The 21313-nt window shown below is 39.5% G+C and overlaps 1 long non-coding RNA gene across 1 annotated transcript; it reads left to right on the forward strand.

Annotated features, from left to right (window-relative positions):
- Positions 1 to 17120: 17120 nt before the first annotated feature.
- Positions 17121 to 20920, forward strand: LOC121075461. Its single transcript, XR_005822974.1, has 3 exons — positions 17121 to 17886; positions 18212 to 18311; positions 20884 to 20920. It is a non-coding gene; the product is annotated as an uncharacterized LOC121075461 (long non-coding RNA).
- Positions 20921 to 21313: the final 393 nt, after the last annotated feature.

Genomic DNA, 21313 nt, shown 5'->3' on the forward strand with positions numbered 1-21313 from the left:
TTCTTCCAAGTTTAACTGCCTTGTAGTTGAAACAATGTATAATTAAAATAACCTCCTGTCTTCATTAATTATCTATGCTTTAGATTGTTACTGCGGAAGAAATCAAAGGGACCTGGCTGTTAGTTCACTCGAAGTAAATTTTGGCATGAGAAAATATCAGTCATGGAACAAATACTTCCTAATTTAATTGTGCACCACAGCACGCAGGGAGAGGAATTTCCCCTATGAATGATGCATGTTTCCTTCCAGGTGACAGCAGGTCAGAAGTGGGGAGGCCCCGTTCTTGCAGGCACTTACTGGCTGAACATCGAGGTTTGCATGCACTTCTACAAGAGCAGGGTCCTGTAGGATACCACGCTCTTAAAACAGGCTTTTGGGAGGATTTAAACACCTGCAGGGCTTTCATGCTTGCAGCATCACTGTTGTCTTTGGCTGTTTCTGATGAGCAGGATAAATGCTGCTTACATAATTCAAAGAGGAAAACGTGCTTATCCCACTTCAAAGGGACTCTTGGCTATGGATGCCGAGTGGATGGGCATGACTCCTGGGACCTGCCGTGAGGATGCCAGCCTCCGAGGGAGTGCATGGCGCCTCCCACTGCCCAAATACACAGAGCAGTCCTGAGAGCATAATTTGATTTACTGTTTTTTTTTTTTTTTGCATGGATCTATTCAAAATATGTTCTCTAATGTGTCATAGGTTCATGGTAGCTAAAGGCTGAATTTACTTACAAAAACATTTCTCAGCATCCTAGCAGAGTAAAACAAAGGCTTTGTGGCACTGTCAGCAGTAGGTAGAAACTGCTGTCTGTTTCTGTCCATGAAAGGTTGAGTGCTAGACTGTTATTGGACTCCTTCTGGGTAAAACAATGAAAAATACGTATCCTAAATAGGCATGAAATCCATTATGGAAGAAAACCATCAGTGTTCTAGTGATTATTACTTTTTTTGTGGGGTGATGGAGGTTTTCTAGAAGTCGTTTATGAACACTAACATCTGCTGACTGTTATAGCACATCTGCAGGGGACAAATGTAAATAACTTGTCTTTTGGTACTCGAGAAAATTCAGCTGTACTTGTTTGGTTGTAATTGGTCTATATTGTTTGCCCCAGAAAGCAGTATTAAGACTGTTACATAATAAAAATATCTAGTTGGATTGTATAATGCAAATAATATTGAAGCCTTATTTACAGCTAACTATGCTTTGTTTTATTTGCATTCGCATTAATTCCTATTAGAATCCAGATTTTATATCTCTGGGAAGTTACAAATTCTGCTCTCTGCCAATCTCACTTTCCTGTGGAAAACCATCAGAGCTGACCTCTTCTGCCTTACCTCTCACTGCAAGGTCCTCCTCTCCGGCTGGTCTGCCCCTGAGCCATCCCAAGTGATGCTCACAGCACTGCTGCTGGCATTTGTTCACCTGCCTTACCCCAGGAGCAAACCCTCCCGCATCAGATTGGCACCCGCTTTGCTCTCCTGTGTGCATCCTCAGGCATGCCTCTAGAAAGTAGAAATTTTCTTTAAAATTTAACTATTTTTCAGGGTTTTAAAACTGCACAACGGGTGTCTTTATTTATGGGCTGAAATATCCCATTTCACTTCCCATCCAATGCTGCTTTATTTCACTTGTCACCTCAGTCACCATGTGGTGCAATTCATGGTTGCTTTTGTGAGCAAACAGTGATCATGCAGTTGAAGTGCTGGACTCTATTTGCTTTTGACATTTATATTTAATCCCCTTTAAATTCCCGCCTGTCACAGACAGGGCAAATCTGTATTTCTTTCTGGGGCTCTTTCCCAGGTGAAAAGCAGGGATAGTAGTGGTTTGTTCATCAGAAACGTTCTGTGAGCATAAGTAAGTCCATCTTTCTGAAGTGTTTGGGTGTTAGTGTGCTGGGCATGTGATGACTGATAGAGAAACACGTACATTTGGTCTATGTTTGAACGTTCTCCTAGTATAACGCACTGGCAGTTAAAGAAGTAACTGTGTGCTTGTGGTGACAAATGTAATGTATGGGTAACAAATGGTGCTCGAACTTTTCGTAAGAATAAACATAACTTATACCAGCCAATTAACTGTGTATGCAAACTAAAGGGGATTTAACAAAACATTCTAATGCATCTTTTAAGTGTAGACAACCTATCACATTAAAAAGCTTATGTCTCTTTGTTTTGTTTTCTCAGCCGAAAGCTTAGCACAGTCCCGTCCGTGACTGGTTTCCAGCTTGCTATCACAGCATAAGCAACAACAACATCAATGGTGAGATTCTTCAAGCTGAATAATAGAGGTATTTGTGGGCACAAAATAGGATGACTATATTTAATGAGCTAGAAACTGTGTACTGTGAATTTATTTCTAGAGCTATTTTAGTTATAGAGATACAACAACATTAAACTTCTCTCTACATTCCCTTGCTAATCTCAAGTAGCAATAAGTATGGTAATTAGCTTTCACAAAAATTAGGTATTCAAAGGGAGCTTAATTGCGTAACGTCAAGTGGATACAGGAGCTGATAACTCGCTCCCAAGGGACGGGGCAGGGCCAATATCTGGGCAGTGCCATATGGCCAGCAGCCCGCTGCCGAAGGTGCGCCGCCACCAGGGTGATGGTGTTTGGGTAGAGCCTGTGCAGAGAGGCTTAGGCAGTGCAGAGGATAAACAATAAAGTAGAGTTATTCCCTGTCGGGGATTTGGAGTCATAGCTCATTAAATTCCCTGGCATAATACAAGTTATTCTTTTATTGTGTGAGGCACAGGTACTGCTTTGTTTTGGGCTGATTGATGCGGCGCATGTAGCTTTTCCCAAGGTGCCTAATTGAAAGTACCTCGTCAAAGCTGCAAGGTGTGCTGACACTACCTTTGAAGTTATCATGTAACGTCAGAGCCTCCTGAGTTATTCTACTTTATTTTTGCTTCATATTCTGAATGATTATCATTAAATAGATTGATGTTTTCCTGGGGAGATTAATGCATGTAGTTGGATGAGATTTAATTTTAGGTTTTAAATGCAGTTATTGTGTTCTGGCTTTAATGGCAAACAACCAGATAGCTGACTCCTTCCCAAACTGTGCTTATCATCCCTGGAGAGGTCTAACGTGGATATCTATATTTTACTGTAAGACATAAAACTGAAGAAGGCCACAGCATTGCTATAATGACTCCATGGGATGTGACTGACTTCCATTGGCTCTGCAGCTTATTTATCATTATGGAGAGAGTGCATATAACCGTCTTCGTGGCCTGGGGAACTCCATTGCTCTAAGCTTAACGTGGACCCATCTACCCCTTGTTGGCAGAGTTTGACTGCACACCGTGGCTCTGAGATAGCAAGGCAGCTTAGTTTTCCTGTTACAGAAGCCGACTTTAACTCTCATATCATTTGCAAAGAACTTCAGTACTTGAAGTTCCCTGTGATCCCCTACATGGATGATGTTTTAATGTTTAAGTTGGAGGTGAACAATTAATTTATTAGACATAAAGCCCCCAACTCTTCTTAGTTTTTAGGTAATTTTGTGTAAATTCAGGTGATAATAAAATGGGTTTATGCAGTAATTATTGGAGCAAATTATCACCTGAGATAATAGTGAGCCATTTAAAATGAAAAGACCAAGGATCTACGTGCAAAAGGAAGATAACTCACTTTGCTTGAGATTTTATAACTTATTCAAGTCCCAATGGGCTTCCTGTATTCATAGGGAGTGTCATGCTGAGGATCTTTTGTGCCCTAGGAGTGAATTTTTCTTGAGCTGAATCTCTACCTGAACGTGCTTCTCTGCTAACTTTAGAGATAGGTAAGGTGTCACTGAATAGGAATTTTATATATATATATATTTTTGCTATAACAATTTGATATCCTTATCAGAAGTTCAAGAATCTTGCGGTTAACAATTTACATTCAGATAGTTTACACTCAGTTTACATAATTATATACTCTCTCTGGCTCCCAAGTAAACAATATCTGTGTCATCTAGATTTTTGATATTTAATTGGTCGATTTCCAGCTTTCCAGCTTAGGGAAAGTTCTAGATACAGACCAGCAAAATGATCTGTAAGCTATTCTGCTCAGAGAACACTTGAGTAAGACCAGAATTGGTTGCACACTTTCATCAGGTTTTCATAAGGTTCATGCCGTGGTTATCAGTTTCCATTCTCCACTCTCATGGCATGAATGATGTCCATTCCTTCCTTTTATTGTATAAAACAGTTTAGCATTCTTGCTTCTCTCCACCATTATCTGTTTTGAAATCACACAGTATCTCCAGTGTTGTTATGATCACCACTGGGTTTTTGGATTGTCCCACTCCTGTGGCAATTTCCCCCTTTGAACTGTGGCACCGTAGCCTGTTTCCAGTTAAATGTAAGGGACTTCTCTTTTATGAGTCACCTTGGCAGGTTGATTATGATTCTCCTCATCTCTCAGATGCCATCTGTCCCCTCTCCCCAACCCCGTACTTTTCCCTAATCCCTACCAACAGAGTTTAGATGGAGAAGAGTTTACAGAAAACCAATATTGGTAGACTTGTTGACAACACCAAATTGTTGACAATTCATTCTTTTTTTTGATGTTTTATTTATGTTAAAAGCTACCATAACTTAGACCTAAAATAAAGAGGAAATGACAGTTGAACTCTCAAGCAGACTAATCCAGCATTCCTAAGAAATGCTGCTTCAGATATAAGATTTGAACACTACTTAGAGGCAGGTAGACATAGAGTCTGTGTGGCTTCACAACAAAAGCATGTATGCCTATATATTCATGCACATGTACTTAGACTCTTATATATAAATGTGCTTTTGCTCCGAAGCCAGTTTCTGATCATTTCAGGATGTTACTATTTCTGTCATATTAAGTGATTAATTAACTGACAAAAGAGTCTATTCTATCTTCAACTTTTAATAATTCTTAAATGCTTGGATGGAGCTGATTCAAACCCTTTTATCAAGGATTTTCTTCAATGTTGTTGAGAAAGACAAACACATATCTCTGAACCAGCAGCTGTATTTTAAAATGTTATTGTTTTAGATGCAAAAAGCAGTAACAGTAACCATCTACTGAAGATGCAAATATCCAGTATTTTTGTATTCTGGATTTATATTGTACATAATATATAATTTAAAACTTAAATTGTCATTTAAGCTGCAGAGCACACATACAAGCTACTTAACACCTGGTTGGTTCCTTTGAGATCAATTGAAATAGTAAAATCGAACAAATTGCGTTTTGGGTCAAGACAGTGGTAGAACGAAGTTGACTATTGCTCAAGGATATAGCAATTTCAGCATCAATAATACATAACATGCAGCTATACGAATAAATCTCTTTTGGTATTCAATTCAGTGGTTCCTCATCCTTAGAAGATTAGTTTTGGAAATGCATTTTGCAGTGGTGTGTAAATTATTACCTTTGGAGAAGTATGGTATGCTTACCGGAGAACTACTTGGAAGGTTCAACAGTGTGTTTTTTCAGTAATGTATGAGAATCACTGATCCTGGATAAACGCAGCAGAGCCAGTTATCGTGACTGACATACTGTAGGGTAAAATGAATTCAAATTGCAAAAGAGTCCGTTACTCTGATAAAAAACAGTTTTGGGATCTTGTTGAACTGTGCAATAACTGGACAAAGTTCCACATTTCTCCTTCTGGTTTATGCTTATCTGAACAATAAAAAGGTGGAGGGTGAATTTACATTTTATTCATGTTGTATTTACTTGACATAAGCTGCTAAAACAAAAACACTTTCTTAGTGTTTTATTAAAGGATTCAAAACCTGTTTCCTGGGATTTTTGTCTGAAGAGATCTTTTAATGAATCACTTCTGAAAATACAATCAATCTTTTCTGAAACATCAGTATATAGTGGTCATATAATACAGTGTGGGGCAGGAACTGTAACCTCTCCCAGGCACAAATAAATCACAATCAATACTCTTAATGAAACTGAGTTCTGCTTGGCAATGTCTCCTGCGATAGGGGTGGCAATTACTCTTTCTACTTAATATCAGTATTTTTTGGTGACTGTGACGGTCGGGTGAGCAAAGCAAGGCTGTAGTGAGAGGTAATAACTGGAAGAAAGGCTCGTGTCACTTGGTACAATCGTGGGAATGGCTGCATTGGGTCAGACCACTGTTATACCCTGTGGCTTGAGAGGGGTAGGAGCCAGCAGAGAGAACATGGGGAGCAGGTGAAAAAAAGTCATTCAGTAATGCTGTTAAACAGCAAAGAAATTACCCTCCCTGCAGACTTTGCCTATCTGTAGTGACTGAAGCAGTGTCTGACACTGACAGCGTTTGACAAACAATTGTTCTGACAGGATTTGCCATCAAACTGAGGGCATTGCTGTATATTGCTTTTGATTAAATTCTTCTCTGCCAGCTGCCTCGTGTGGGTGACTGGCAGTGAGTGGGGGAGGCTGGTGACCTCCAGCCCCCTGGTGTCCCAGCACCTGGGGCTCCCAGAGCTGCTGGGGTCTGGTTCTCGTAAACCCTCCTGGTGCTTGCAGGCTCCCTCGCTCTGGAACAGCCCATTGGCTGGGGTGGTTGAGACTCCGGCTCTGCTTTGAAAAGTGCTTTGCAAATGTGGAAATACATTCTATTCTAAACTGGTTTCAAAACTGGGATTCTTTTTTCCTCTTTGAAATGTAGCAGTTTTTTCCTCAGCTCAGCAGCACTTGCAAGATACAGCAATACCAAGTCAGAGACATTTTACTGGCAGTGCTGCAGTGATGAACAGACTTTCATGGGGGTGTAGGAGAAAAGAGTTAAGCTTGTCACTAGTTGCCTTAAAATGTTGTGTACAGTGATAACATAGTCTTGCAGTGTAGTGGCTGCCTTCATTATTCCTTCCTTCAGTCTTTCAGAGACTCAGTCTTTTGTCAGCTGTGACTCCAGTACTTTCTCTCTCCATTCTAAACACTTAACATTGTAAGCCCCATCAGTGCTCTTCTGTCCCAAAATTCAGGATGCACCTACACTCATGCTACTTATCTAGGAGAATGTAACTCCTGTGTATTAGTTAATAACCTTCCTACTGATAAGATACCTATTTTTGTAAGGTCATAGAGCATTCATAGCATAGTAGTGTGATATATATTGGAGTTTTTCCACAATAGAGCTTGCAAGGCTGAATCATGACAACTTCTATGTGTAGAAGTGCCTCTTCTAAACTCTACTTGGGTATTTAAATAAGTGCCACTGCAATAATCAGATGCTATATGCACGGGTCTCAAAGGGCAGAGCTAGGACTGACAATCTTAAAAATAATTGCTTACCAGAAACGTTTTCAAACTCTAGTAAGCTAGAGATGATGTTTTCTCAGTCCCAAAATATTTATAGAGTTACTTGGACTAGAATACTAACGTGATTTTTTTTAACAGTGACTTCTAATGAGAAATTCCTGGCCTTATTATGGATACAAAATTAAGGATGTGGTAAAAATGTCTGTAGCTTTTAGTAACTCGTGAAGAGTTTCTTTCTACAAACAGAGAATGCCTAACTGATGAATCTAGCTCAGCTTACAGAGTAAGTGGAGGCATTAAGATATGACAAAGTGTGAACCTATTTCTATATGCAGATCTCCAGCAGAAATTGTAAGGCCACAATTAACATTGTGCTAATCTCTAGTTTTAGAAATATATTTTACAAAATGCATTAAAAATGCATGTTGAAATGCCAAGCATCTTTATGATGTTGTGTTCAAATGTACAAAGGTATGTATTCTTAAAAAACTGAAGGGCTAGCCAGGGTAGATTCAAAGCACATAAAAATAGTTTGGAAGTAGTATTGCAAAGCACAACAATCTGATTTATGAATAGGAGGAAATTAAAGTGATATGCCATGCCTAATTATTTTTGTTTTTGACTTAGAAATATCATAACTGTCATAAAAAAAAAATTGTCTTTTGATTGTAGTAATATGCATTGAAATAACACGTAGGAAAGTTAATCTTCTGAATCTTATGAAAAAGCTTATGAAATAAGTTTTTTTATTTTGTACTGAGGATACATTTCTTCTAAAAGTTCTCTTCTATCTGAAATACTTAATTTTGTGAAATGAGTGAAATGAAACAGTGGATCTCACGATGGCCTGATGAGGTGTTCCTCCGTACGAGGAGCAGGAAGGCAGGCAGTCCGACTCACGGAGCTCCGTGCTATGCCTGTAGCCTGAGCACAAACTCACTGCAAACGTCTGTCCCTGGGGACTCCCTGATGTTCTGCTATCTTTCCATCAGGGGAACAAGCTGTGGAAAAGATGAGGTAGTCTCATGTGGCAGAGGCTGGCCCTTAAACAGCTTTTGTTGTAGGTTTCCTCCATAGTCTTGAGCAAGTCACTACAGCCTGGTGTGCTCAGGATCTGCCCAACGGGATAATCTAGTAGCCCCTTGTTTTGCTCTTTTGAGGACAGTAGATGTAACAACCTACATGAGATATTGTAGAAACAAAGCTGACTCCCTCGGCAGCACTCACTGAGGTCTGACACCTGGCCTCACGGCAAAAGGGAAGTTTTAAATATTCCATTTTGTGCATCATTGCCCAACTCAAAATTGACTGATTTATATTCAACATGAAAACTGGATTTCAAAGTACCTTTAGAGAGGGTGGCTGGCCTGACAAGAAAATTATTCTGTGGTATCACTGCATAATGTAGCTAATGAATTAAATCTAAAAATCTAACAACCTAAGGTTAAATCTGTTTGAGATGTATAAAAATTCACATGACAATGAGCTTTTGTATTAAAGTACCATAACTCATTTTTTTCTTCAGCCAGAACATACATTACATCAGTGCATTCTGTATGTACAATTGTAAAGTGTTACACCACACATTTAATCTAAATACCAAACCATAATTATTTTCATATTTCTGTCATAAACCTTGTGTTTTATTTTTACAGTGTTCATATGATTCCTGACATGGATGCAATGATGGCCAATATTTGCTTCGTTAATAGAGGTTTAAGTGGAGATTAATAGAAATAGTCTGATTATTCATGTTGTTCAAGATGAAAAAAGCGTCATTCCAACCAATAGCAATAGGCACTATTATTTACCATTTATGTCGAAACGCTTGGTTATTTTGGTTGCTTGATACCTGTTGTAATGGTAGACCTTCCACTAACTTTTTTTTTGTGAAATTCCTGCTCTTAACTCATTAGTCTTGAAGAGCCTAGGTGGTATTTTTGTTAGTGTTTCACCTGGGCCACTACTGCTGTTCTTTTGGCTGCTCCCGCCTGCAATAGGCACTACCCTGCCCAACCCTCCGGCCGAGTGCCTGCGGGGCTGTTCCTGTCCCTGCTCAGGCACAGACCCCTAAGAAAATAATTTTCCTAGGTTCACACTTTATGCCCAATAAGTTTAATTTCAGAAGAATTTATTGCTTTGTTTTAATGGCTCATTAAAATACCATTTTGTTTGTGGCTTGTCTTCACTTAAGGCAATATTTGAGAAGTTTTCAGTAATAATATTTCATTTTTATAAATCATAAAAAACTATTTCAATCTACAAATTCTCTGTGGAGAAGGTACTGTGATTGCCAACAGCTTGGTGACTAACCAATGTTTAAATGTGCACTGGCATTTTTCAACAAACATTTCCTGAAGTGTTTATATACAAAACTTGAATCTTCAAGTGGGACAGTGGGATTAAGATGATAGGAAGTGGTAGTTCAGAATGATTCATTTTGGGCTATCAAATAAATCATCTCTGTTATTAAAAAAATAGATTTATTCATTGAACCTTAACAGCTTCTTCCAAAAGTTGTTCTAATTTATCAACTTAATACAAATATGCCCTTTTAAAAGTGCTAGTATTACTAATATTAAAAGAAATCACATGCATCAAAAGGCCAGGAAGCATTGGTAGCTTTTTGGATGCTGATATGTTTTTGTTGTAACAAACCACTGCACCTTCCAGGCTTTTAAGCTCACTGTTGGTGTGCGATTACCCTCGTGCTGTATCTACTTCAGGAATCCCATGGTGTCCATCACAGCAGTAGCTAAGCTGTTCCTCAGTAAGCAGCACGCTGATATTGCTGACTTGTACCCTTAACAGACACCCTTACTTTTTTATATCATTTTACATATGTGGTGGACTTGTGTGGAACTAATTAATTTTTTTTAATTAGAAGAGGACAAACATCACCCTTGCAAGCAGTACTTGCGGGAAGCTCTGGCCTCGCGTGTTCCTCCTGGGCGCAGGTTCCTCATTGCAGGTAGTGATGAGAGGGATGGGGGAACTGCTGCACAGCCTCTGCTCCCAGAAAATATAACCAAATATTTGTGAGTGGTTGATGATCATACAGACCACAACATGTAAACTGAGCAAATTATTTCCAGTTGTCGTAATTTACCTGTGAGTATTTTGAGGGTTGGCTAATTAAATTATGGACTGGATTGACTTGGCAGGCAAGATCATTTGTTTTTTTTTGAGCTGTTCTGAGGTTCTTTCTCATCTCCTGTCTTCTAAGTGATAACACTGGTTCGTATTTCTGAATTTTAGAATCTCTCCACTCTTGCAAGAGTTTGAACAGCTCCCTTGACTGTGCAGCACTTCTCTGCCTTGGTACTAGAGATGTAAAATTGAGTGAGTGAAAAAGTTAAAGCTGTCCTTCTGGGTGTGCTGCAGTTCTCTGGCTTCAGCGCTGTGCTCGCAGGTGTGGGGAGCTTTGGGTCTCAGCACCTCTACTTCACCAGCACTAGCTTTTAGCTCTGGGTTCAGACAGTGCAACCAGACTTGGCTCAGGCTCTACCTTCTGTACTTCAGGCACCGTCTCTCATATCCAGACAGCGTCTGCCCACCAAGTACCTTCTCCCCTTGCATCCTTATTCTGAGTGTCAGAAATGCCATGGGATAATTGCGGTGTCATTGAACCTCTTGCTTTCCGGCCGAGTTTCAGAAGTGGAAAATTAAATGTATTGAAAGCAATTGAGGCCATTGTGTCTTCCTGGTGAGCCATGGTAACTGTCAGAGGCAGGAATTAGTCTTGTCTGGATACAGAAGAACAGAAATGTTTATCTATTTCAGTGAGAGGTGAAATAGAATATTTAGGCTGAAGCTAAAGTATGCTAACAGGGTTGGCTGTAATGAGATTATATGTCTTATAAGCACTAATGATTATATTCCCATTACTAAAATATACGTAGGGAATGAAGACAATTATACTGCAATCACTGTGGGGCTATGAACTTGTTACAAAGTATACCCAGGAATCAGGCACATATTTTTATATGTTGACAGCTGTACTTTAGCTTTCACGCTGGCATATATCAGGAATCTCTCTCCTGAAATCAACAGAATTAGTGCAACTGGAAGTGAAGAGAGAAAAGCAGGCCAAGCAAATTAGTATCTTTGTAGGAGGGAAAGCAGGATGAAAGCATCCTTTTGCTAACAACCATTGACTTGGTAAAATATGGTTTGCTTGAAATATATTTTGCTGGAGTAAGCACTGTCACATAGGTCCTGGATTTCAGCGGGTATATAATCTTACTTCCAGCGTGATGTATGTAAATCACTAAACAACCATGTATACCCACTCAGCCCCAGCCCAGTGCATTCAGTGGTATGCTGAGATCCTCCCTGGGGTGCTGTGCAACACAAGATAATATTTCCTCATGCTTTCCTTTCTCTTGGCTGTCATCTCTGGTTTCTTATTTTATGATTTTCAGGACAGGAGGTATATTTTCCTTCTGTGGTTGTGAAGTTTATAGCATAATGAAGCCATGGTGTGTGGCTTGAGATGCAAATAACTGGTGACTACTTGGCAGCTAGATCTGTCCAGTTATACGGTTAAATGAGAGGACTTGTGCACACAGAGGAAATTGCTTCTGTGAAGGACGGTCTGGGAGCAATGTCCTTGGCCAAATGTTGAGCTACCAGGTTGGAGCATATTGCAACACTATTTTTTTGGATGCTATTTTTTCAGTAAAGAGTGTCATTCCCTCACTTTGAATCTTTGTATATATTAGATGAAATCACATTCAAACAAAGCTTTATTGATTTAAATGAAAGTAATAAACCTCTTTATTGGAACATGACATAAAGAGTATGTATGCTGTACTGTCTGTTGGCCCTGTGACTTGACTGCAGCTCTTTAGACAGGGCAAAAGGAAAAGCAAGTGAATAAAAACAGCCTTCCTGGTTAAATGTTCCTCTCCCAGCTTCACAGGCAGGGCTGTACTTTACCAAAAGAAACCCTGATGACAAAATAGTGACTCATAATACCGGTTGTGAAATTTTTCTAGATAGTGCTTCTGCAAGCTTTTAAGGTGTAATCAAATCTTTGTGTTCTATTTATGCTGTGATGCACTGATTTCTGTTTCATTTCTCTGTGAGGGGAAGAAAATCCTTGTTGCCGTCAAGAACATTTTTTCCTGGAAAATGTACATGCTAACACAACAATATAAAAAAGTGGCGTTGCTGGCTTCTTCTAGTGCCTTGGACGATTGTGGTCAAAGAGGATGTGAGAGAAAACTGGGAAACTTGTCTCAGTGTGTGGGGAGATGGCTTTTTTTTTAATTAGGAATTACATCCTTATAGGCGTTGCTTATTTATTATGTGTTTTTGAAAAATTTCTTTGAGTTGCTTCTTAACCAGCCTAACCTTGAGAAACTTGTTCACCTGGATGCTAGCTGCATGGGATATCTGTTGTAGTGACAAGTGCTCGCTTCCATGCTTTTGCAGATTAAAACATTCATTGCGTGTTCATAACGCTCCTGTCTTGCAGTTGTCCTCCTCTGAAATATCTCCAACCTGTTCTTCCAGGGCTTCATCTTTGTGTAGGTGCATGGACGTGATAAATGAGCTTCACCTGGAGGATGAACACAGCACTGAAGCTGAACTCTTCAGTTTAAATATCAGTGTTGCCAACGTGGCCTTCAGCAGGACATCTCCCCCTGAGAATGGCTTTACTCAGAGGCATTTTGATCATTACTTGTCAGTAAGTGTTTATGAAAAGAGTCTTCAAAAGGTCCTTTATTCTACTTGAGCTGTACAATAATTAATTTTATTTCACGTGATAGTTGTTTACTGTTCAATATCTTCAGTAAAGTTTCATTTCTAATTAATGTGCGTACCAGGAGGTTTCTCTTTATCTCTCAGAAGATATGTACTCAGACAATCCTGTTCTAGTAAGAAGTGCGCAAGTGTGTATGCAAAACAGAGAAGCCTCTGACTTTTATTAAATTTCTAGAGCAAGCCTTAGTGTTATAAGCTTTTGATCAGAAATGATCTTTTCTCAAACTCAATCCAATATCCCTGGGTGGCAGCTATTTCTTTACTTTTTTTTTAACCCTTCTTATTTTAGCTGGTAGTTTCTCATCAGTTTTCTCCTCTCGTTTCCTCCGTGTAGGAACTCAGGCACTGAGCAGTCGTGGTGCAGTTATGCTCTTAATTGTGAAATTGAGAAGGTGGCAGTGCCAGCTTGGGGTAGTTTGTTCTGTCCTGGAGTTTGGGCTGCAAAATGTCCGTGCCGCCTCTGGCTTAGACAGACCACAAGTGCATGCCCTGACTGAATATTTTGGAGAAACAAAGCCTTTCTGCCATACGGGACAGCTCTCCCACCCTCATCCCCTCTCAAGAGGCTGCTGGTGTGCCCTAGCACAAAGTCCCTGCTCAGCTTGCACTGTTTGAATCCTAGGTGCTGTGCAGCAACTGCTTCAGGACAAAGAACAGCTGGGTACATATTTAAAAATGTAAATTCCCTTTCTGCAATTAATCTAATTAATGTAGGCATAAATGAGTAAAATAATTTTATAAACAAACAACTCTTCTCCAACTCATTATAATAAGCTTCTAGAGATGTCTTCAAAAGCCTTACCTTGCACCTACACTGCCACATCATGTTTAGTGTAAGTGCACAGTCTCACCAGAAGGATGTAATCTTGCACAACACTTTCTTTTTATTCAACAGTTCTGCACATAGCCAGCTGTGGTGTTTGATCCTCCTGAACCAGGTGTTCAAAGGTCCTCGTGCAACTAGAGGGACAAGCAGATGGGTAGGTGCATGAGCTAAGTGCCTAGCTGCCATGGAAACTGATTGAAATTAGGAAATCAATTAAAGACAAAACCAGAAAAAAAAAGTGTTATCACTTTAGGAAACTCTTTGCTTGTCTACATCATTTCATTCTGTATAGCTTCTTCCATCTTAGGCATGCAGATATTTTAAGTTTTAATTTGTTACCATGTATTAGCTCAACAAAAGGAGTTCTAAATTACCCTGAATTACCTTGCATTAGCTACAGGCTGAGTGTATGCATAAACATGGAAATCCAGCTGCTTTATGAGGAGTTGCTCTGGCACAATAGCTTACTCTTATGTCTGAACTCTTAGAAAATTTAGCCTTGAGGGCTGACTTTTCAAATGAGATATGAAAAAAATAAATCATTTTCAGGCTGGGAAACTAGGCATCTGTGTCCTGTTAATGGCATAGCTGGACAATCTAGAGAAAACTCTGGATAAAAAAGAATTTTCTATATTTTGCTGATTTGAAATAAAGTTGTCAGAATGTGTCTAATGCTAATCATACTTGGCTGAAAGCAGGCGGTGTTTGTCTCAATACCTGTCTGGATGTGGTGCCTGAAAGACATTGAGTCCCAGCAGAGTTTTTCACCTTTAAGTTCCCATCTGCTCCCCCTGCTCTGTCCCACTGTGTCCTGTGCTCTTCCACTTGTTCCTCGCGCCCCTCAGTTGCGTTTTTCCTGTGCCTGTGGTCCCGCTGCTCAGCCCTGGAGCACCAAAATCAGGAGCAGCAGCAGCATGGTCTAAAGTATCTCCTGTGGGCAGATTAATAACCCTACCAGCATATATTTCTCTTTCAAACCAGCATTTTTAAGTTCATCAGTCCAGGAGCTGGAATGCTGGAAGGGCCCTGAAGGTGTTAAAAGGCCATACTCATTGCAGATCAGCGGCAATCAAATCCCAGCCAAAGTTCAACCTTTCAGCTTCTTTAATTGACATTTGGAATGGGATTTTCGGCCATCCTGAGAGATGAAGTTCCACTAAAAATCAATGGGACTTCTACAGTTCTAATGACTGAAACGCCTTCAGAAATCCCATCCTTAGGATTCTAAATTCCCATCTCATTTTCAGAAGTGCTTAGCAGCTTTGCCTAGGTTTTACTGCTGCTGGATATCACTTGGATCTCTCTAAATCTCCTCCATTAATGATCTTAAGAGCTGTGGGAGCTGTGCTGAGACACCTGCAACTATGGCTGACATTCGTGGATTTTTGGATTAATTTTTTAAAACAGTTGCCAAAAAAACCATGGTGTTTTTAAATTTTTTTGAGATTTTCATAGAGATAAAGCCTTGTATTATTCTTGCATTCCCCTTTGTCAAGCATTCAATTCCCTATTCGATCTACAGGATCTAAATAAATGAGTATGTTTGCCTGTCTTACCCAATGTCTAATTAAACATGAAGATTACAGATGTACTTGAACTGAAAAATGAATGCTGATATATTTTCATTGAGATCTGGATTTATAACGAAATGATTTATTACTTTCAAATTAGAAGCATTAGAAGAAGTTACAGTGTTTGTACTTGTGATTGCAACAAACTGCTTATATTTGCATCTCATGTTTTTTATACAAACACCATCCCTCTTTTGTAGAAAATTGCTCTGAGATGATGATGTTGCCCTTCTGAGATTTTTTTCCCTATACCTTTTTAACTGAGTGCAATGCCTAGGGGAGAAGCTGAGCATTAATCTATTGCTTTTCTGGTTCCAGTAGCTGAACTCAATCTGAGGCTTGAAATGCCTTTCTAAAAATAAGATTTGAGGTTGTTACAGCTGTTTTCTTGTCTATAGTTTTAATTTCTAATGGATTCTGTGAACTTGATTTAACATTAATATGAAGTTTGATGTTTTTCCTTTCAAGAATATTTTTCAATTGCTCCTTAGGCTTAGAATATCTGTGGAAGCCCTAAGTGATATTCGTCCCTCCCCAAAGTTGCTGATATGTGGACAGCAAAATGATAAACTTCTGCAGAAATCACTATTTATCTTCGTGGCAATGAGGTCACTTAGAATTATCCAATGAGCAAGTTGCTGTGCTGTATTTCAAGACACAAGACTGTCTGAGGAGAAGGACAGGAAGAGGCAAAACTTTGTGATATTTCATAAGTACAAAGGTATGTCACTGAGGAGGAATAATGGAGAAAGGCTTCCAGCTGGTAAGCAGATGCATGTATGGGGGTTCATGCTCTGCAACTGGCACGTTTAAGCAGGGAGGCATTGCTCAGCCATGTTTCATGGAACCTAAAACAAGAAGATATTGAAGGAAAAAAAAAAAGGATACAAACAGTGATGGGGAAAAAAAATATTTTGTGATTCACCTGGTATGAGGATCCCAGAATAGCTGTGTGTGAACAGAGTGCGGTGGCAGGTGAAGTTTATTTCCTGGAGATGAAGCAGAATTGCAAAAGAGGAAGAGAGGGCTGTGCTGTGTATTAGCAGGCAGAGCCCATGGTCAGAGTGTTTGCTGTTAGTATGAGTTTTTTTCTATTTTTCTTCAGGATGAGACATTGGGTGAACTACAAACTACAATCACTGTCACTAGAAGACTTTTCAGTCAGTTTTGTCTTGACTCATGCATGTTAGCTTCAGTACTGAGTAGATATTTGATAAATAAGTGAAAGCAAGAAAAAACTTCTTCATTTAGTTAAGACCTATGTAAATAATATCATATATTAGTGTGGGGGAAAATGTCACTTTTGCTCTGGATTTGCCATAATCTGGCATAAAAATAATATGCAATATAAATGTGTTTATACCTTAGAGTATCTTGTTAAACCATTTAAACTTAACTAATGTTTAGCTGTTTTGAAACTTTAATTAGCATTTAACAAGAAAGCAACAGTATAGCCAATTAGACATCTAAGCAATAACACACACACACACTTCTATTTTCTAGCAATTAATTGATAACTAGTTTACCGTGGGCTAATAATTAAATGAGAAAACATTCTGAGCAAATTGAAAGCACTGATGCAAATGAGTTCTGCATTTATTCTTTTCAAATTCACTGACCACATTATCTAATCTGTCGGGAACAGAGAAATCCTGAATTATGCTAAATATATACTCAAGCTGACTAACCAACCCTTAAAGCAACATTTGTCACTTTTTGGAAGCTTTAATTGCTCTGCTGAAGGAAAGTCCTAATGCAGTGCCAAGGCTGGCAGGTTAAATGTGGTGGGACCACTGGTATGAGGGCAGCTGGTGCTCTGTGCCCCCGTTGATCTGTTGCCTGGCTGGCGGATCAGCTCCTCTCTGCTTTTTCTGCTGGAGACAGCAACCCCAGGCACAAGCAGCAGGACGTGTGTGTGTCCTTCCCAAGACGAAAAAAATCTCAACCAAATCTGAAGACAAAGGGGTCACCATTTCAGCTACACTAGTGCTGGCAGCAGACAACCTCTGTGTTCTGCCAACTGAAAAATAAATGAAATGTTTGACAAAGAAGAATATGAGTTGGCAAAATCAGTTGGTACATTCTGTACATGAAAATTGAAGACATTTTTCTACTGAATACAGCAGTGATCACTGGGAATAGCTCCATACAAACAGGAAGCATCCCCATCACTTGTATTTGAAGTAGAGCAATCTCCAGAACACGGAGGAGAAAGTCTCATTTTGTCTTGAAGTTCATCTATTTATGATATCTTCTTCATCTGGACAGGCAGTAAGGTGAAATTGCCTGAGGTCTATTAAGCTTTAAACACAAGCCATCTGTTCAAACAAAACGTTCCCCAAAAGGTAGTGTTTCCCAATACCACCATTACCTCTGAGCATTGCAAAACTGCTGTGTCAATATGCAGGGCATAAGCAAGACCTGACCATTTCAATTGCTTTTCCAGCACAGTGAAACTGGAAAATAATAAGGCGACACCAGGTATTTTAAAAGACTTGAAAGAAATGAAGCAATGTTTTCAATTATTTATTGTTTTAAATATTTTAATTCTTTATTTTATTATTATTTATTTAGATAATTGTCTTATCTAAATTAGGAGGTGCTGTTTTACTAGTGTGACATCAGTACCTGGGACCTCATGGCAGTACTTCAGTAAGTATTGTGTAATACAATAACTTGTGTTCAAATTTTAATGTGCTGTGTTTTCACCCATGAGTGCTGATTAGCAGATTATGAAGAATTAAAAACATTTGCTGTGTTTGGTTCCTTACTGAAGACTCGAATCCTACTTTCCATGTATGCACAGCCTTAGGAAAGGAGCGGGTGGCAGACCCTGAGAACAAACCCTAGAAGCATCCATCAGAGCTGCAGCTCCTGTGAGCGAAGGTCACTGCTGTCCCCACCAGGTAACCTCCCTGGGGGGCAAGCACCCCATTTCGGGCTGCTCTGCTCCTCGAGACCCCATCCACATTTTGCTTTATGGACTCTCCTGACTGCTATAACTGTAATTTCTCTAGATGGATTTTTGTCAAGTCATTTATAGACAAGGTGAGTAATGACATGTCACTTCCTTCTTTATTTAAAAAGTAGTATTTACCAGTATCCACAGCAAGAGTTTCCTATTTGAAGCAGTCTCTCGAATTCTTTCTGAGCTGAGAAACAGATAATACTGAATGTAACAGACATTTTGGGATATTTCATGTCAAAGAAATATGGTAGAATTACAGAATAAGTATTGATTCACATTTATCACTGTTTCATAACATTTTTTTTATTAAACTTTATTTAATCCTTGCTTTCCAACTCATTACTTTGTCTCTGGTTGTGACAGACTTTTATGATTTATTATGACCTCTTAATAGATAGGCATTTTGAGTTACAGAAAGGTAGAGCCATATTAGTTCTTTCAATCTTCTCTAGTGCCAATATAGGATTACTTTGGGAAATGCTTGCTTAAAATGCTTCCAAAAGCTTTTTTCTAGTTTGAAATAACTCCCGTGATGGGGTGTACAGCAACTCAACTATCATTTGAAGAAGAGGTTACTGTAAGGGAGCTCAGGTACTCAGACTTTCCTCTTCCTCTGGAGCATCACGCCTCAGTGTTGGAGCATCTTCTGCCTTAGAATTGGGGGTTATGGACTTGTAATGTTCAGAAATAAGGGCAAAGCAGACCTCATCCTTACAAAATTTCATTCCCAACAGCTGTTGCTAACACAAATATCTCCACATCATATATATGCTGCTATAATTTGAAATTATAAGTAGTCCCTAAATTTACTGGTATTTACTGTACAGACATAAATAGAGCTAAAACTAACTGGAAAATAAAATAGAAGGAGGTTTATATCTCATGTAGATATCAGTGCTAACTTGAATTTGTTTTGGCCTGATTAAGTATTGCATATAATTATTCATCAAACTATATATTTAATGTTATTTATTAAATAGGAAATAATCTTAAGAAGTCACCAAAAGAGTTCCTGTCTGTAGTAAGTTTGAAAAATAAATAAATAAATAAATAAAAATCTGACACAACTATCCTGGATGCTTTGGGTAAAAAGATAATTATTCTTTTATGGGCAGACTGGAAGCTCTGAAATTTGGACACATGGTGAATTGCTATAATGATCACATAAGGAATATAACTGTTTTATTTGTGGAGTTTCTAGACTTTTTAACTTTTATTTATATGTCATAACTCATTTACTTGTGATTAGTTCAGATCTCCCTTCAGAGCTGTTGAGTGGATGCTGTGACTGCCACATGCGTGGCTATCTGGAGCGCAGCTTCACGGGGCTGGCATCTGGGGGCTCCCAGTCTACGTGCTGCAAATGAGCACAAAACACCCACTTTGATGCTAATGGCTTCTGGCTAATGCTATTTCATAGTGGGCTTGATTTGATCTGTCTTTGTAAAGCTGTAGTTGCTCTTAAAAATCCCCGAAGCTGACAGATCTTCAGAATCCTCAAGAACCACCTTTTGATCTTCTGGAGTTTCATCTGGTCCCGTTTGAAATCAAGGACAAGGAAGGCTTTGTGAAAGCTCCTGTTAAGAGCAAGATACTACAAGTGTCCCGGAGTAAGTGGCAGCACTCGGCAGCTTGAAGCCAATCGACAGAGAGCTCGCAGTGATTAATGGTCCCCAGTCTGCCCTGAGCCCCCAGTGTACCCTTGAGTGAAAGCAGGAAATTACTGCCGCCTTTCCTACAGAGTAATCTTCTTTAGCTCTTCATCTGTAAGCCTGCTTTGAGAGGAAGGGTGTTGTGTATCCTTTGCAGGAGTCTCTAATTGAAAGATGTTTTTTCTGGCAGACAGGGAAATTCAAGGAAAAAAAAAAAAACCTCTAGGTGGGCAAACTGAACTCTGTGGCTTAAGTTTAGAAAACAGATATTTATTTGGAATTTTTGAACCTGCAGAAAAAAACCCTTCAGGAAAAGTAGCACGGAGAAATACACATGTGGCAGTGTGATTTGCAGGCTGCCAACTTAATCATCTCATTCAATCAGTGGGATGATAATATGAGTATCACCTGAATACTCTCTGAATGCTGGCCACGTTGTGGTAAGCTGCCTTTTGTGAACCAACAGTAGTTTGATCGTCAGCACACTTGGCTTTGAGCCCTCAGCTCCCGGTGAATTACAGCACCTCACTGTCAGTGACAAAGACCTAGAAGACATTCATATTTTATGCTCTCATAACAGTAGGATGTCTGAGAAATGCACTGACTAAAGGAGTTATCAGACGATCAGCATCGTTTAAGACCCCTTTATGCCCTGGGAATATCATTAAAGTAGTTTAGTGCAATAGAGAAACTCTTTTCTGATGGGGACAAAGAGCGTGTTCTGAACACTGAGATTTACGACTAAAACATTTTCTAATCAAATGGCCATTTTCACTCATTAATTTAAGCAAATTTAACCAAAAGTCCCTTTAGTGCTTGAAGGCTTTCTATACCCTTTCTTCTATTCCATTACCAAAGTTTACAGGCCGTGCAGCGTTCTTTCAGAGAAGTACCTCAGACACGTTTCCCTGGCAGCATCCTGCTCTCACTGTGTGCTGTCTCGAGCTCCTCCAGCCTCTCCTGGCTCTGCTCCTGCCCTCTGCATCTCCCAAGTGCTGGTGTGGAGCACTCATGCAAAGCTGCCTTTTAGATGCAACTTCACATGTCTCTCCCTGTTGAGGACTACTCCATGGGTCCTGAGGTTTGTTTTTTTCTCATCAGTTGCTTCCTTGTTTTGTCTGACTGCTACAACTTTCTCTCTCTCTCTCTTTTTTGCATTTGCACCATGTGAAGCCCGATACCTGGTTGTAAGCTGAGAAAGCAACACGCTACCTGATGTTTGCAATCAATGTGTCTACGCTTTTCTTTTGGGTGGATCAGTGGGTAACTCAGATTTTTGCTCTATACT

Source organism: Cygnus olor, chromosome 10 (assembly GCF_009769625.2).
Source record: "Cygnus olor isolate bCygOlo1 chromosome 10, bCygOlo1.pri.v2, whole genome shotgun sequence".
Classification (NCBI taxonomy): Eukaryota; Metazoa; Chordata; class Aves; order Anseriformes; family Anatidae; genus Cygnus; species Cygnus olor.